Source organism: Thunnus maccoyii, chromosome 18 (genome assembly GCF_910596095.1).
Source record: "Thunnus maccoyii chromosome 18, fThuMac1.1, whole genome shotgun sequence".
Classification (NCBI taxonomy): Eukaryota; Metazoa; Chordata; class Actinopteri; order Scombriformes; family Scombridae; genus Thunnus; species Thunnus maccoyii.
In genome coordinates this window covers 4,432,296-4,451,128 of record NC_056550.1, presented here as the reverse complement: position 1 = coordinate 4,451,128, position 18,833 = coordinate 4,432,296, and the positions used below count along the sequence as shown (strand labels likewise).

The 18,833-nt window shown below is 38.4% G+C and overlaps 1 protein-coding gene across 2 annotated transcripts in view; it reads right to left on the bottom strand.

Annotated features, from left to right (window-relative positions):
• Nucleotides 1–12,746, bottom strand: part of LOC121884874 (protein TANC2-like) — a 55,474-nt gene extending 42,728 nt beyond the window's left edge. Inside the window, exons 1-2 of one of the 2 annotated variants that reach the window (XM_042393952.1) lie at nucleotides 12,679–12,746; nucleotides 12,444–12,554 (exon numbers count right to left, since the gene is read on the bottom strand). The gene's annotated coding sequence lies outside the window, so the exon portion shown is untranslated. Of the gene's footprint in view, nucleotides 1–12,443 lie in introns of both variants that reach the window. The other variant, XM_042393951.1, reaches the window with a different exon arrangement.
• Between the last annotated feature and the right edge of the window lie 6,087 nt (nucleotides 12,747–18,833).

Here is an 18,833-nt window from a genome sequence, read left to right as displayed (position 1 = left end):
TTATATCTCTTGCTTTTAGATATATTTAAGATTTTGAGAATTCAGATTTAGAAAGTTTTCCCAAATCTGAATCTTCATTTTAATGTAAAATGTACAACTATTCCTTCACATCCCTCCAGACCTGATCTAAGCCCCTGATCGCGGTGCAAAAAGAAAATAGAGAAAAGCTGAAAATTTAATTCAAAACCTCACCTCTCCGTCTCTGTCAGTTTCTCTCTCTTTCTCTCTAATTAAGTCAATTACTCACTGGCAGAGTCACCCATCAGAGCAGAAAATTACTATTCCTCTACATACACACAAAAAATACTGAGAGAAATGTTGAGAGAAAATCTTTTTGTGTCTGTTTAACTGTGTGAGAGAGAGTGAGTTTAAGATACGGAGTGGCTTGCGTGTGTGTTTGTGCGTATTCAAAGAGTGTGACCTGAATGTGTATCTGTTTATCTGTGTGTCTCTATGTACTGTATATCAGGGTTAAGACTGTCATTGAAAACACAGCAGGCGTTCACATTTTAAGCAGCATTAAGTAACCACTGACCTCTGTCCCTCTGTTGACCACCAGTGATTACAGCAACATCTTTGTTGCTTATTTCCTGTCTCAGTATCCTCCGTAGAACATTTGAGAAAATAAATAACCCCCACAGTGCTTTCAAAACAAAATAATGAAAAAAGAAAAAGGTCCTGAAAATGTACTTTCTCTATGTGTTGGCTATGTTGCTGAATGGCTAGAGAAAATTTTCATGACTTACTCTGAAGATTTGAAGTAGTAAAGGCAATGTGGCATCCGATAATAGATGATACATGTAAGACAAATAATCAGACATATGAGTTCCAATTCTATACTTCTTCTCCTAATTCTTCGTGTAATATGAGTATGAAGTGTGTTCACATTATAAAAGTGACAAATTAATTATAATCAAAACAGCTAATGAAAACACACATTTTTGAGTGTGCCTTTGATGGACAAAATTGTCCCACAATGCAATACACAAAGAAAATGGAAGCGCTGCTCATAGCTGAAAAACATTAGAATTAATTGTGAATGATGGTGAAGCAAAGCCAGAAAGATCAGAGAAAACAAACCAAAAAAAAATAATTCAGTCTTTACAAAACATTCTGCTTTGTCCTTGTAAAGTTTAATTGGCCAGTATTAGTCATAGTTTGATTGACGTCTGATAACAAACATATTACTCTGTTTTTGTATACTATCTGCTAAATGGTTAGTAGCCCTATAGCACATATTGTAAACTAGTATGAAGTATGGGATTGGGACAAAGCATGACTTCATCAACACCTAGTTAGCTGGCCTAACATGCTAGCTAAAAGCATAATGGGTCCTTCCAAATCTTAAATGTTGTAAAGGGATGGACCACTTAAACCAGTAACAGTAGATTTGTAGAAAACGGGGCAAATAAAGCCCTATATCAACGTTGGTAGAATTAATGTATGGTATAACATTTGCCAGTTAATAGCGCATAGAAGTTGACAACACGTGTCTTTACTTTACAACTGCTGCCATGGGAAAAACACAACAACTCTTCTATATTTAATAACCAAATACATTGTTTGACCATGCACTCCAGAACGACACATGACTGTTTTCTAGTCTGGCGCCCCTGTCGACCAAAATCAGCACGACATCATATGTCTGTGCTTTCCAAAACCGTTACAAGTCACTGTTAAAAATTAATGTTTTTTTTATGACGTGACAACACTGTGGTTAAGGTTAGAGAAACATGTGGTGTGGGTTAAAGTTAGTACTTCCTTAAAGTTAGTTGATATTTGTCACCATGGCAACAATAAAAACCACAGCGTTAAGGTTAGCAGATGATTGTAGTTTAAGTTTTTTCAAAACTGTCCTGACTTGCGGTTGGAAATGTTATTACCACTCGTGGTTGGAACAGTTTGGCATAACCCATCCACCCAGTCCACCACCTCTGAATGAGGAAATTTGTCAACTTATATAGACGCCTACGCAGAGGCCTTGACACTGTTTCCACAAATATGTCCAACTATTTTGAACAATAGTTGCAGTATCATAATTGAGGAGAATTCAAATTTTAGTTCGGCTTTCAATTCAAACAATCCCTACAAATGCAGGCATGGACAAAGACACATACAGTAAACATATCGGTAGATGATTGATGAGCCCCACAGTACATCATCATTACAATGTGAGAATGTGAGAGAGAGACATACATCATATTCTCTGACTCTCTCTTACCATTGTTCACTACATTTTCTCTCGGGGGAGAGTTTGTGTGTGTGTGTCCACAGGAGAGTAGATCAGGTGTTTTGAAAACTCTATCACCAGGTGCAGAGCGAGTATGGAGAGAAAAGAAGAGAGGTGACTCCACAAGGACAAACCATACTATGCAGAGATGCCTATGTGTTTGTATGTGTGTGTTTATGAGAGGGAGGCGAAAGGATAGAAAAGTGTCCTGACTGACCGGTCAGATAAAACACTGCTGTCAATATATCTATCTTAAAACTAATTCTTGAATAAATACATTGTGTCAACAGTCATTTAAAAGAACAAATATTCATCCTCAGTAAAACCGGTCTCAACAGCATATCTCAAAACCTGGGAAAACAAAACCACAACTATTTGCATGGCTTGTCTAGGAATAAGCTTAATCCCTGTCTGAGAAACTACCCCACAAAAGCTCCTAGTTGCAGCAGCTAGATGTCATCTTGTTCCTAGATAAGACTTGCAAGCAGCAGTGGCTAGCTTAGCCGGGCATGTGTGCGCAATGTGTGTCAGTGTGCTAATCCTCGGTGACAAGCGAGCAGGAATGATGGGATTGAGTCTAAAAACCAAGGCTGCATCCAGACACACACACATACACACACGCACACACACGCATGAGTGAACAGCAGCACATACATTATTGTGACAGTACATGTGTCCAGAAAAGAAAAATGTTGCCTTTTTATGTAAATGCACTGTCGACAAATTAGACAGTGGCTGGAAAAATAGAGCAAGACTCCTTTGTGTCTGGCTGAGAGAGAGACAGAACGACATGAAAGCTAAATAAATAATATGAAAATATATAACGATGAATTCAATCGATATTCTGAAGTTTCATTCAAAAATTTTTGAACCAGATTCTCACTTTTGTATTTGCATTTTTTTTCAGACAGTTGTTTTTAAAGTTATATAAATACAAAATAAATGCTTTTTAAAAAATAATCAGCAATAGCTAATTTTGGCCACTTGGGGTCAGTAGAACAATCTGTGCACAACATTTTAGACACATTATCAGCATATTAAGTATTTATTGCTATTTATGGCTATTATGTTAGCACAAGTGCCTATCATCAGACACAGAGCAACATTATCATTTATTTGAAATCATGTTTTGGTCCACCTGAAGTCCAACATTCACTCTCTTTTTGGGTCTGTTGTTGTCTCAACCAACTACTGAGAAAAATATCTAGTTCTTTAATTGCTAAATGCTGCACTATGTCTACCAGCTAGCCGCTAACTTAGTTAATCAGTACTAAGTCTGTTTAAAACACCTGCCTTCTGCATTCGGAAAAACAACACTGATGAGACAGAACCAAAACATGTAAGTTGTGGGCCACAAACCGAAACAATGAGCTAAAAGATGCTATATGAGGCCACAGAGCTGAGAGAGTTTGGTGATGAGTCTTTGTGGGTTTGTCACTAATACCTTTCACATTATCCATAATCAATTAATCCATTGTTAATATGAAATAATAATGAGTGCAGCTTTAAAAATAAAAAACAAGCTCATAATGAGGCAAGTTTCAAGTTTCTCCTATAAAGCACATAATGCGAGTGTAATAGAACACCACAAGTACTGACGATTTATGACGACAAACACAGAAATCAATAGATAATGAAATTACAGAGAGAAGTGGGAAAATAAAGAAACTGGTCTGAGTCACACATGGGAGTCTGCAGCCAGTAAATATGACTCAGCATTTACATGGTGAGAAGCTCATTCATGCGAGTGTCTGTGTGTGTGTGAAAGAGAGAGAGAGGGACATGCAAACACCACACTTATCTCTCTACCGTATCTCTTTCACACACATACGGACACATACACCATCTGTCATCAGTTACTGCCCCATCTGACCTCCTCTAACTTTTTGTCTTGAACACATGAACACAGAAGATATTTGTCCAAATTTAATAGCAACATAAAAGATACAGTGCAGGAGATTTGGCTAACTCCTGTTGATGCTAACAACGAAACCTTTACATCATCAAATTACACCGTTTTCCTTTTACACTCTCTGACAGCTGCTCCTAAAACAAAGTGTTACCATATTGTTCACACATCTGTCAAGCAGGAGATAAAGTTTAGGTACAGCAGGCATGTTGGAAGTTCTCTGTTGACCTTTATTTATCTATTTCATTCAGAAGTAAATAAGCCACGTCATCATCCAAACATTAGCTACCATGCCTGGTTGCACATTCAAAAGTTGCCCCACTTTATTTACGCAACAACACACGCATAGACAGCACAGATGGACGACCCAAATACTGCCCCACACTGGTTTTAATATTACCATCTGACATGACATATACATAAGCTATAATTGTTATTATATATAAATTATCTAAACATCTATTCAATTAATTTATTTTTACTACTTAAAACAGTAAATCTGTGACTTCTAATAACGTTTATTACTAAATATATCCTCTTACACATTACTGCAAACATTACATGGAAAAATGTGCTATTCCAATAGTAAAAACAGTGGAGGCTTTAGATTATTCATAAATTAATGTAAACATTTTGGTTTGATAATTGATTAATAACTAAATAATTAAAAATAATTTTTATGTCCCCACCAAAAACATTTTATTTTGTGTTGCAGTAGATCCTGATCACTATGATGTGCACTAAACAAAGTTAGTTTGAAACAAGCATTTTAATGAGTAAATGGATTGCCATGAAAGTTTGTACAGTTTATCTATTCATAGTCTCCAGAGGATGAATCCTGGTGACTTTAGTGATGATTCCTGGCTTTTTAAATTCATACTTTTTATTCCTTTTTAGTCCTTTACTCCTCAAGAAAATTTTATGCAGTTCTCACAGCTATATTCATTAACTCATAACACAGAAAGTCCACAATCTAAACAGAGATAAATATGTAAGAAAGGGAATAAAGGACATTGTTTAAATGAGGAAAAATTAGAAAATATATAAACTCATCTAAATCAGCTTTCCGACCATCACCTAGAGAAACTCTGGAACATCCAATTATTTTTAAATGAATAAAAAAGTTTTCAAAAGATATAGTAGGGCATTTAGGTTAATTGAGCATGGAAAAATACCCAAAGTGGCAGGTTTTACAGATTTTTTTGGTCTCTTTAAAACTATGTGGGGATGGGAGGGGCTGCTAGGCCTTATGACCTTCTAAACTCCAGACTACAGCCTGATGCTGACCTCATCAATATGACTTTTTCTGGATGGTCAGTGGGAGCTTCTCTGGTTCTCAGTAATATCTCTGTTCTAGTGAGTCATGTGACTGTTTCTGGACGTGTGTGCGGTTTCAGTGTGATGTGAACAATAGTGATGTGTGCTTGTGCTGTTAGCATCCAGCGATCTGGATACCATGTGGCAATTGCAAAACTAGAATGAACAACATGTCTGTGAATTATGAGTCATGATTACTGTAAATGTCTTCATTCTTGCTTCGTCATAAAGTCTTTTCTTTACTCCTCTTCCCAGCTACTGATCCAAACCGACTCTCCTATTTGTTGGTGAGCACGTCAGTATTTTTGTGGCTATTAATTAATCCCATTTCAAGATATATAACTATATCAAACCATGCTCCCCCTTCTTCATACAGTAGTGTCGTGGTGTCCTACATAGAATTCCTGGTAAAAAGTGAACGAGTGAATAATTTCACATGTTCTGTTCATAAAAACAGGTACTGCTTTCTAATAAGATGCCCTTTATGATGGTTGAATTGTATGGTGAATAAATCCTTTACTTTTTTTTTTATAAATCCGAAACCAAAATTTATTAAGAATGTATCCAACACTTATTAAAGCATTACTAACATTTATAACTGCCTCATTACCAATGAAAAAGACCATGGACAAAAGTGCTTCTTCATAACCCAGAATATAACTGATCTATCAAACACTGGTAAATTATTAAAACCATTAGTTAAATATTACAGACAGTTTATGAAGAGGTGGCTTATTAGGAAATGGTACCAATGAGAACTATGTTACGGATCTTCACCAAATGCCAAGGAGAGGAATGGATGGACTTGTCAGGACTAGCAAGTGCATGATGGGCAATGCGGTTCTAGGATCTGTACACATCTTTCACCACTGGTCTTGTTTCTGGTGAGAAATCTGCACCCCTCATCGTTCTATGTTTTCCTTTCTCGTTCCTGTGGTATAAGGCAATATCTAGCTCACCGATGGAGGACAAAATGCAAGAAGAAAATCGACACTAAGTTTCTTAATATGGCGTTGGTGCACCATGAGCCCCCGCAACAGCTTCAATGCTCCTTGGAATAGATTTCATAAGTCTCTGCAACTCTGCTTTTTTTTTCATAAAAGGTCACTCAGAGCATGTAGAGTAATACTCACAGGCTACATGTATAGCCTAAATTGTCCTGAAAAAACAAACAACAACAACAAAAAAACCCCAAAACAAAACAATATATGGCATATCCGGGTGACATATAGCAACTACTAGAGCTGCAACAATTAGCTGATCAACAGAAATTTAGATGCAGATTAATCTGAAACTATTTTGTTGATATTCATTAATTGTTTAAGTCATTTTTCAAGCAAAACTGCCAAACATTTGAAGGTTCTAGCTTTTTAAATGAGATAATTTGCTGCTTTTTCTTTTTAAACATAGTAGTAAATTGAATACTTTGGTTCTTAGACTGTTTGTTGGACAAAACATCACCTTGAGCAGTGGGAAATTGTGATGGAGTTTTCTGATGTTGTATAGACCAAGTGATTGATTATGAAAGATTAATTGATTATGAAAATAATTAGCTGCAGCTCTAGTGACTATGCCATAAACCTGTGCAGTAGATGAAGGACATTAAAAACAAGCAAAAAATGATTCAAAAGGTTAAGAATAAATCTGATGACCTGCTTTCTTTTTAGCTGTCAAGCATTAAAACTAATGCTGTGGTTCTGATGTCCAACATTCAGCACTTTTTTAAAGTTACAGTGTCCTGGTCTTTAGAGAAACATAGTGAATGCAAACGAACAGTTCTCAAATTGTTGTTTAACCTGCACAGCATGCAAATTCAATTCAAATGATTCTACCTGTTCCCAGATAAGATCTTTGTGTGTGTGTGTGTGTGTGTGTTTATTGGTGCAGCAGAGCAGACATCTACTTCTCCAGCAAATTCGCTAGTTCCTCATGGGGGTTCAAGGAATGCTGGGATATGTTGTCCGCTCTGCTTCTCCTGTAGGCCAACCTGGCTTTTACGCTGACAGACTGCAACCTTTCCCTCAACACCTCAGAGGGATTTCCCCTTTTAACAACTACACAAAGAGTTGCCGCTTGCTATGAGCGGAGGAAGTCGCCAGTATCATTCACACAACTTATCTGCAAACACACCAACACACACTAAACCCAGAGCACACATACAGGACCGGTTTGTCTGACTGGGCTTTGGTTGTGTGTCTATACGTGTGTTTGTTATTAGCGATAGCAGAGAAACCCTTGCCTTCAGCTAAACTCACACAGACTCATGCACGCACACAAACACACACATACACACATGCACACAAACACTCTACCAGACTCTTATCTCTCTCCCCCAGAGAAGCAAATCCTGACTTCCTGCAATTGCTCAGGACTCCCTCAGCTTGCCCACATACAGGAAGGGAGCGTGTGTGTGCGCATGTAGCCTCAAAAAAACTTCCTTTAGATAAACAAAGGGCCAACTGATATGCTCACCTTCTACCCTTTCTTCACGTGGTAAACTTTTTTCACTTTTACACTCTCAAGTCATTTAAAGCCTCTTGAGGCGACTTTACGCTGGCGGCCCCAAGTGGCTGCCAGTGGAAACTGTTTAGAATTAGAGGACTTCACTGACCAGCAACATCTTCTGTGTGGAGACATGAGTAAGCTAAATGAAACCCTGTGAGTGGAGATTTCTCTAGAATGATATATGGTTGTAGGGCTGCAACTAATGATTATTTTCATTATCGATTAATCTATCAATTAATGGTGAAAAATGACTATCATGATTGTTTCCCGAAGCCAAATGTGTCCTCAGACCAACATTCCACAACCTAAAGATATTCAGGTTACTGTCTTAGACTAAAGACTATGATTAAAAATATTCACATTTCAGAAGCTGGAATCAGATAATTTGGACAATTGATTAATCAACTAATCGTTGCAGCTCCTAAATGTATTACATTATGTATTATGTTGGATTTAGTCTAAAAACAGACATGGACAGCAGATGAACACGTATCTGTCTTTGTACTACACTGGATGCCTGCACATACAGACATGTTGTCAGCGCTGTCAGCTGTTGGGTGTTGTAGGGTATGTGCGGCCGCCTGTCCTCTATATTTTTTGCAGTGTGTCCAGCAATGTAAGGGGCTAACTGAGAGTACTGGGAGCTTTCCCAATCAGCCACTACACAACTTAGGCTGTCCAATGAAAGAAAAAACACACACACATGAAAGTATCATACACATCATGTACATCATTAGAGAACGTTGTACAGAAGTTTCTATTTCTAATGTCGTTCTACAATTTTAATGTAAATCAGCTCTTAAACTGTGTTGCAACCCAAAGTGGGTTTTAGACCCTCTATGGATGGGTCCTACCATCCTATCAGGATATGTGCATCCACTAGTTGAAATGCTCTGATAGGCCCCTCATACCACTGTCTCCTTACAGTATACTGTGTGTTACCTGGACATTTTCTGGACATGTTTTTTACCCCTTGGAATCACATGCCTGTCAGTCTGTTTGGTTCCTGATTGCCATTTGCTGCAGATCCCTCTGCCATAAAGTGAGTGATGTTCTCTCACTGTGATTCGGGTTCAGATTCTTTACGCCCAAACCAAGGTCATGCCAAAACATAAATATAAAGATAATATCTTCCATATGTTTTTGTTGGAGTATTTAGAAACAATGAGCAGCGCCTGCAGTGTGTTTTGTGTAGAAGAGTAAGTCAGGTAATTCCTGCATACTGGATTTCAAAAACTCTTTGTGGTGGTGTATCTCAAGAGGATTTTGGTGGGTTGGTCGGAGTATAAAGTCAGAGACTTTTTATTTCCCTGTCTGTCACTGGGCACAGTTGGCTCTACTCAGCTCTCACCAGTGGCCATTCTGACTGCGAGAGAGTGAATAGTTACTTTAGTTATTCAAAACAAAAGATGAACAGGAATAGGGATGGTGTTTGGTAGCATTTGAATCCAGTATTGAATGCACTTATCAAATCTTATAAGGTTTACCTTTCAACATTTGAAAGTAACTAAAGGCTAAAATAACTAAAACTCAAAGATGTCCAATCACATTTTGTTGGCTGAGAGACAGAAACACTGCATTTTTAGTGGCAGCCAAATTAATCTTCATAACTGACACATTCAGTGTCAGTTATGAAGCCAAAATAGCTGTAGCCTACTGTACTTCACAAATACTGGTGTGAACTGAAGTTTAGATGGGAGACTCTTCAAGTCATATGACATCACCAGTGAATATAGACACCAGCTGTGGAGAGCACATTAACAAAAGAAAAGACAAACTTTTTTATTTTAGTTGGACGTTAATGTTAATTACCTACAGCAACATCTAATTTGCCACCGGTGATGTCATTTTAACTAGCGACAGTGAACGTTGGCTACATATGAGAAGTTGCTACCTACAAGTCATTGCTCTTTGCAACAAAAAAAGTGTGAGGAGAGATGAAAGGTTCGATATAAGATTTGTTAGCATTGGAGCTGATCAATCCGGGCATTTTGCCGACCATGAACCGGATCCAAAATGGAAACTGGCTTTCAGTTTCTAATCAGAAATAGGTCTGAGGTGGAGACTTGACAGCAAACATTATCTCATGCATAATATAATGTATTACAACTGTTGTATGTCATACTTAGATAATTGTTTTGTTTTTCCACATCTGGAGGAATGCATGAAGTTGAAATTGAAAGCACAGTTATGTTAACACTGGACTGGCACCTCTGCTTTTCTTTATGTAGTGAGGCAGTATAATATTTCCACTTATGCCTAGAACCTTTATCACTTGCCACACTGGGAGCATCCTGATAGGGTGCATTACACTCCTGCATGGCAGCTGGACCGCTTAGGACTGCAAACTGCTGAAGGACAGCCTCAAAAATTACTGGCACACACAACTCCATCATAGGTACATTAGCCACTGCAATATGGAAAGCTGAAAAGCTGATCAAGGACACCAGTCAGGCAGCCTACACACTATTCTCACTCTCGCCATCTGGAAAATAATACCGGAGCATTAAATCATACGCTGCCCATTTCCGAGACAGCTTCTTCCCACAGGAAGTCAGAGTGATGAACAGTGCTCACGCACAGGCACTGCATGCTAAGGCTACTGTATGTATTATTTTATATTAGTTATCACACTATTTTGTGATAAACATCCTATCATTTATTGTTATTGTTGTTAGCACACTGGGTTTAATATGCGACAGTATCAGCAAGACAGGTTGGGAAGATTTATTTAAGAATACATTTAATTGGCAGATGCATGTATTAAATGTTGGGATCAATACTGAATTTGTGGAGAGTGTTAAAAAACTAGCAAAAAAAATTCATCACCACAATACAATGGCATGGCACTTAACAAAGTCCTTTAATTAGCACTAGTGATGCTGTGCGAGTGATCTAATTAAACTAATGACTGACATGGTGGGAGGGCGTTTAATCAGAGTAGTGTTAAACCCAGACTATGTACTACAGGGTTAGGCAGATTAACATGGGATTACACCCATCTGCATCGTCACTGTCTAGGGAAAGAAGCCAGAGAGAGGCTGTGAGGAGACGAAATATGACAAAAAAACAACTTGACCAGAATGATCTATTTCTGAAATAAACATGTTCAAGGAGAAAAAACAACATACTCATACTTGCTCATGGGTATCTGGACAATACATTCTGTAGATGGATAGACAGATATCCTTACATATTGTCAGCTGTGTCAGAAAATCACTCGAAACACAAATACTGAGTATGTAAATGTATCCACAAATTACAGTGCCCTCAAAAATCGGAAATAAAACAGTGAAAACAGTGAAAAAAATAGTGTTCATGGTATGTACATGACTCTCTGCTATTTTATAGATGGGAATATTAGACAGATAGGTAGATAGATAAATAGATAGGTCGGCTAGTGGGTGATATAGATACATGGACAAATCTAACTGAGTGATCTGATCTTATAAAGTGAATCATCTCCACCTCCAGTGCTTACAGGAACACACTCAGAGCCAGCAGATTGATATAGATTAATAATGGACATAATGTTGTGAGAGATAATCCCCTCATTTCCACACAAAGGATTTCTGCTTCCTGCCAAAACAACTGTTAACCACCAGCTGGCTCAAACAAACGTCCGGCCCAGTACAAGCAACGACAATTTGAAATGTGACCAAAATGTAAGAGAAAACAGGGTAGAAATGAGAATGGGAGACAGTTAGAGAAGGGCGGGAAAAGTAAAACCCTTTTCCCTCCTCTACACACAAATACAGTTCCTCTTGACGGGTTATCTGTTCCAGCCTGTGTGTACGCTCCTTTTACTTTAATCCATCTAGTATCATTATTTTCTGCTGCTGCTCAATAAAAAACTGTGTGTAAACTGCAGGTTGATTTATACAAAATATTAAAATGACTTTCAGCTTTATATTTCTTCAGCAACTCAGAACTGCTGTGGTGAGTCTATCTTTGAAGTTATTATAAGGTCCCAACAATTAAACAGGGACCACATTATGATGACTGCAAGAATGTAGAATTATTATGATTAATAAATACTATTACTACTACTAATAATAATAATAGCAATAATAAGAACAACATCAATAATAATAATAATGATAATGATAATAATAATAATAATAATAATAATAATAATAATAATAATAATAATAATTACAAAAACAACAACGTCAACACTACTACTATTACTACTACTACTAATAATAATAATAATAAGCCAAAATATATTATTTTAATATTATTATTGAATATTATCTATCAAATATCTTGAATATTAGGGCTGTGGTGGTAAGAAATGTGAGCCTCACTCACACACGCATACACACGCACGCACGCACACATACACACACACACACACACACACACACACACACACACACACACACAAACACACACAAACACACACACGCATCATCTTACCCTCGCTCACACGCACAAACACACACTTACACACGTACAAGAGGAAAACAAGAAACCTACCTTGGGTGTTTGTTTTCCTTCAAATCTCCGGCCGTACGAATAACGTCAGACCGGCAGATAATGGGTCGGTCACGGTCGGGTTAATATCAAGCCCTCGGTGTGTGTGCTCCTCTGTAAATACCCGGTAGAAAAACAACGACGTTGAGCGTGAGGGCGATTCCCACTCTTCCCATTTCCCCATTCATTACCGGATATTTGTATCTCCTTATCAATAGACGGATGGCGAAAGTATGACCATTATTCTCCTTCCTCCGGTGAGCACGAGCTGACGTCTGAAGAGCTCCGGTGGCACGAGTCTCCTCCGGTCGACGGGAGGTGATGAATTATTCATGAGAGGGGCGTGGTCAATAAGCTCAGCATGGTTGTGTGTGTGTGTGTGTGTGTGTGTGTGTGTGTGTGTGTGTGTGTGTGTGTGTGTGTGTGTGTGTGTGTGTGTGCGCTACGGACAACAACACAATCTCTGGCTGCAGTTAAACCCAGCAGCTGTCATGATGAAGCGATCATTTCTTTTCTTTCTTTATGAGGAACTGCATTAGCACCAGCACAGCTAGTGAACTCCAGGCTATTCTTCCTGGGGCCCACCACACATACAATCATAACACAAACACATAAAACACATAAACACAAACAAACCAGCTTATCTCATTGAATTAAAAATTAAGTACATACAGAAGAGAAACTAAATTGTCAGTTCCTCAACGGGACATCAAGCCAAACACAAATTATAATCCAATCACAATTCAAATAATTCATAGCAAACTGGACTTTCTTTCTTCACACATATTACTAAACATAAATCATTGTCTGATGACACTCTTAAATTACATATTTATCTATCCTGCGTTTTCACACATTTAAGTCCAAGAAATGTATGAAAATACATTACTCATTCTCTGCATACAGGTGATTTCTACTTTCACCCAGGTCTACATTTTATTTCTTACAATATTTTCCCCTAGTTTACACACAGACAATTCAATTTTGGTTCCTGAAATGTTTGGAGATACTGTTTTAACAACATTACCGGCAATGAATTCCACCTGACCATGGCTCTGTACATGCCTGTTTTCTGTATCATAACCGTTTTCGTTTTAGGCAACATGAAATACAGAAGGACATCTAGTGGTCAAAGGAGAACTTGCACCTAGAAACAACATAGTCACAGTTGGATCAGAGTACAAGAACAGATTTGCAAAGGAAAAACCCTCCATCACAGGACTGAATGACTACAGGCCCGTCACCCTCACATCTGTGGTCAAGAAGTCTTTTGAGCGACTTGTGTTGACGCACGTGAAGGACATCACAGGTCCCCTGCAGTTTACCTACTGTGCAAGCAGGTCAGTGGATGGTGCAGTCAACATAGGACTGCACTGCATCCTGAAACACTTCCCAGGGATGTATGCAAGCATCCTGTTTGTGGACTACAGCTCGGCGTTCAACACCATCATCCCAGAAGCTCACTGTGCTCGCCTCCATCTTTCAGTGTATCACAAACTTCCTGACAGACAGGAAGCAGCAGGTGAGGCTGGGGAAAATCCAGCACTCAGGCAGTCATCACGGCGGCCCCCAGGGATGTGTGCTCTCCCCACTGCTCTTCTACCTTTACAGGACATTCACACATATGGACTTACAAGAAGGGACAGCAACGGCTGTTATTCAGTTTAAATGAGACCTGGCTTTGCAGCACAGTGCCCCCATGAATGTATATATGAATGAGAACTGGATACAGAACTACCACTCAGCCTTCCTGCCTATTTGTCCCAGTGGCCACTCGCTGTATTACAGCAAAAAAATCCCCTGCAGCCCTAAAAGCACTTTCTCCATAGACCACTGTCAACTCTATAAAACTGTTGACAGGACACCTCAATCTCCAAATAATTATTACTCTTTGTGTTATGAATTTTTAATCCATGGCGGTTTTATATTTGTAAAACTTTCCTCGAGCCGAAGAAAAGCGATTTTAAAATCTGTGACATCATCCCAGTGTTAAGTCCAGTGGTGGAGTGGGAGCATAACCGCACATATTTAGTAGGCTGCACAACACCGAAGCAAACCTGGAAGCTGGAAAACAGCTTTTTTGGCTCATCCACCAGGCGAGCAATTCTTATTCAACTGAATAGGTGCCATCTTTGGGCCCAGTATCCAGTTGTTATAATAGATCTATGGGAGATTCAGAGAGTGCCCAGCAACACTACAGGGGAAAGTTGAGAAAAGCTCAACTTTATGCAAATGTCCTCTGACGCAGTGCGAGCGACAACCAGCAACAATTACAATCTTTCAATTCCTGTGGAAACAGAAGCACAGAGTTGTTTACTACTCCACTCCACTGATTGAGTTATACACTGCAGTCATCAAGTCTGATCTCTGCACATCCACTGTCTGGTTTGGGTCGGCCACCACACAGGACAGTAACACACTACAGCGGACAGTGAGGACTGCAGAAAAGATCATTGGTGCCAACCTGTCCACCATTCAGGACTTGTACACCTCCAGAGTCAGGGAACGGGCAGGGAAAATCACAAAATGTTGGCATTGAATGATTCTGCAAACCACAGAAATGTTGAATATATACGTTTCAACATGTGTAATACATATCATATCAACATTTCTACAAACGTAGCATATTAACATTTCTACCCGTTGAATAATGATGTTTTATGATGTTACAATGCTGTGGTTAAGGTCTGGTTTAGGTTTAGGCACAAAGACTACTAAAAACACCCAGTTTTTCGTCAGAAAAATGGCTGCAAATGTCCTGACGTCTTGCTAAAAACACCTGTTTTTGTCGGTTGAAACGGGAAGCGGGCATTGGTTTCAAGGTGGTCTTGAGCCATGCTCTCTGCTGACTTCCAACTTGCTGCCAAACTTACTAACCATCCACCGACCCCTCCTCCACTTAATAGGAAAGTCAGCTCATATAGATCGCATGTGAACAACATCACAAGAAATGTTGAGATGATATGTATTTTGGAAATGTTGATATGATACGTTTTGTAGAAATGCTGAGATGATACGTTTTGTTGACATTTTGATATGATATGTATTGTTGAAATGTTAATATGGTTCGCTACGTACTACATGTGTTGAAACGTAGATATTCAACGTTTTTGTGGTTTGCAGAAACGTACAATGCCAACGTTTTATTCCAGTGACCACGCTGGTTATCCATTGTCCTTTGTCCTTCATTAACACAAACAGTAGATTTTATTGACTCAACCCCACATAAACTATCCTGCTGCCCAAAATACTTACTATATCATCTTTTTATCTATTAATTCTAAAATTAAAAATTGAGTCTGTTTTTAAAAATAAAAGCATATTTTCATGACCCATTTTAAATATTTTTGTGTTTGTGTTGGATGCAATTCCAACCTGTCAGGACAAGGAACAAGAAAAGGAAATATGCCAGTTTTTAGACTTCACTGGTGCATCTATAACGTGGTCGTGTACGGTTCTTATTTTAGACAAGATCACTATGTTTCCGGTGATATGATGGACTTTAGGATGGGATGTCAAAGCCAGGACCGTCTGAGACTGACAGCTGATGTGGTTCCTTTACTACACAGCTGCTTTGCTAGTTCCACTGTCAGATTCTGGTACTGGCGCTGGTGGGAGAGCCATCAGAGATTCAGCTCGACGAATATGTGAACTTTGCCTGGAAAGTCATTGGTGTCATTAGTGCACTACATTTACCCTATGCCATGTTATTTGAGTCTCTGAATGCTGAGTGTGTTATTGTATCCACCATTTAGTGCCCTAAAAATTCTACAATGGAACAAAGTAAAAAAGTACAGTGGAAACCGGTTATAGTAATCACGGTTACAGTGATCAACCGCTTATATGGATCAAAAAGCTTGGGACAGAATTGCTCCTATACAATTGCTGTTTAAATAATAATTATAGTAATCAAGTAGTCCACTTACAGCGTTCATTTGGGGTCTTTTCATACATGAAAACATATGGAAATTTTTTTTAAAAACTACGGTAATTCTATTTTCCTTTTACCTTACTCCCATAATACACGTATGATGTGTATTTAGCGGCTGTGGCACCATTATCAGGTGTTGTGGTGCTCGACCACTGCTTCTCTCTCTCTCTCTCTCTCTTTCTCTCATCTTTTTTGAAATGAGTCGGGAAGCCGTCAGCAAAGCCTAACTTTACCTTTAACGTTATCAAACAAAGAGAAATGTGTTCCCTGCTTCCTAGTAATGTTTTTGTCTTCCCTCATGGGAGGGTTGTACAGCGTTACAGGTTGTGTCTCTCCAAAAGTTGATTCTGGTTCAACTTTCTCACTGCAGCCCCACCCCCACAGCCTAAATGCACACCATCCAACCGGTCTACTGCCAGCTGGTTACCTGAGGCTGGTTCTGTGTGAACAATGAAATCATGACAGGAGAAAGAAAGTCATTTTATCTCAATGAAAAATGCAATCTCCTTGAAGCTTATGACGAACTGCCGAAAACGAGCCAATCAGATGCAGCAGCGAAACAACAAGCATTTGAAACAGCTGTTCTGTATTTTGAAACAGTCAATAAAATTCAGTAAATAGCGAAGCTGTATGTAATAAATATACAAATGTCAATTAGATGGTAATCTGCACGAGAAATGAAGAAAAAGAAAAAAAAAATTGGTTATAATAATCATCTGTTAATATCGATCAATTTGACCTGGACAGACGTGATCACTATAAACAGTTTCCACTTTAGTGCCCACAATGCAATGCTCTACATTTTATAGGTGTGAAAATTACCATTGTACACCTCTATAGCTGATTGTGATGATGCAAAATAAGATGATTAGTGAGTGTCCCAAATCTTAATTTGCTGCTCACTATTGAGTAAACTATTTAGTGTCTATTATATAGGGAGTAGTGATACTCTCATATAACAGTTATGTGTGATTGATTGCCACCATTTTTTTTCAGCATATATTATGAGCATTTATGATGTTGCTCTGTTATGTAAAAACAGAGTGAATACTAAAAACGACAGACACATATTTGTAGTTGCAGCTTTCCCTTTTACTTAAAAACATCATCATGGTAGGTGGAGGTGTCAGGATACAACAGGTAATAAACACCAAGTGTACCAGCTGATTGCTCAGTTGCACCAATTTGGCTGATGATGTCACGGGCCAAAACTTGAACATCAGCATAGCAAAATAAAATAAATTCAATATCATTTAAGTGACTTCAGCTCCTTAGATGCTTTCAAGGACAAGTGTGCAGGATTTAGTGGCATCTAGCAGTGAAGTTGCAGATTGCAACCAACTGAATACCCCTCCTCCTCTCCCTTCCCTTTTAAGTGTGTAGAAGAACCTAAGGTGGCCATGAAACTCACAAAAAACATGAAAGGCCCTCTCTAGAGGCTTCTTTGGCTTGTCTGTTCTGGGCTACTGTAGAAACAAGGCGGTTAAACATGGTGGCCTGCGTGGAAGAGGACTCGCTCCCTATGTAGATATAAAGGGCTCATTCTAAGGTAATGAAAACACAACGATTCTTATTTTCAGGTGATTATACACTAACTAAAACATACTTATGAATATTATGTTCCATTTCTGCCGATTGATCCCCTATATCTTACACACTGGTCCTTTAAGGTTTATTCAGGTCTAGTTTTGCTTCTTTTGCAATTGCTGACATGTTTTTATTTTAATAAATATTTGAAAAGGAACTGCATAATGAATATTGTCCCTTTCTCATCTTTCATTATTATTACTGTTATTATTAGTAGTAGTAGTACAGAGTGGTATTACAGTAACATTCTTTAATGATCATTAAATAGAGGATACATACTGTAGATTCAAATACAGTTTACATACTGTAAATATACAGTAACTTACTGAGCATTATTGTGTTGTAAATTTACAAGAACAGAGTATTAAAAGATAAGTTCACAATTTTTCAACAGTCAGGTGTCCATATGAACAGTGAAAGAGGTTTTCCTCGCTGTAATCATTCCTCCTGTTCATACACACAGTCATTTTGTGCAAAAATGCATTTAAAAGTTGATGTGAAGCTTATATGAGGTTTCATCAGTCTGAGTTAGTCATATCAAGTGGATATCTGCCACATTTACAGTCTTTTTAGCATCAAATCCCCTTTTTGTGTTTCCTCAGACAGTGTTTCCCTGTTCAGCTGCGGTGGAAGTATCAAACAAACAAAAAGAGGGACTTTGGTACTAAAAAGACTGTAACATTGAAAGATATCTACTTGATTTGACTCATTTGGACGACTGAAGTGTCAAATTAGCTTCAGATAAACTTTTAAATACATTTTTGTACAGGAGGAGGACTGTGGATTTTGTCCCCCATCACTTACATTGTAAATGCATTATGAAAGGATCTTCTAATGGTCAGTATGAACAGTAAGAATGATTATGGCGAGAAAAA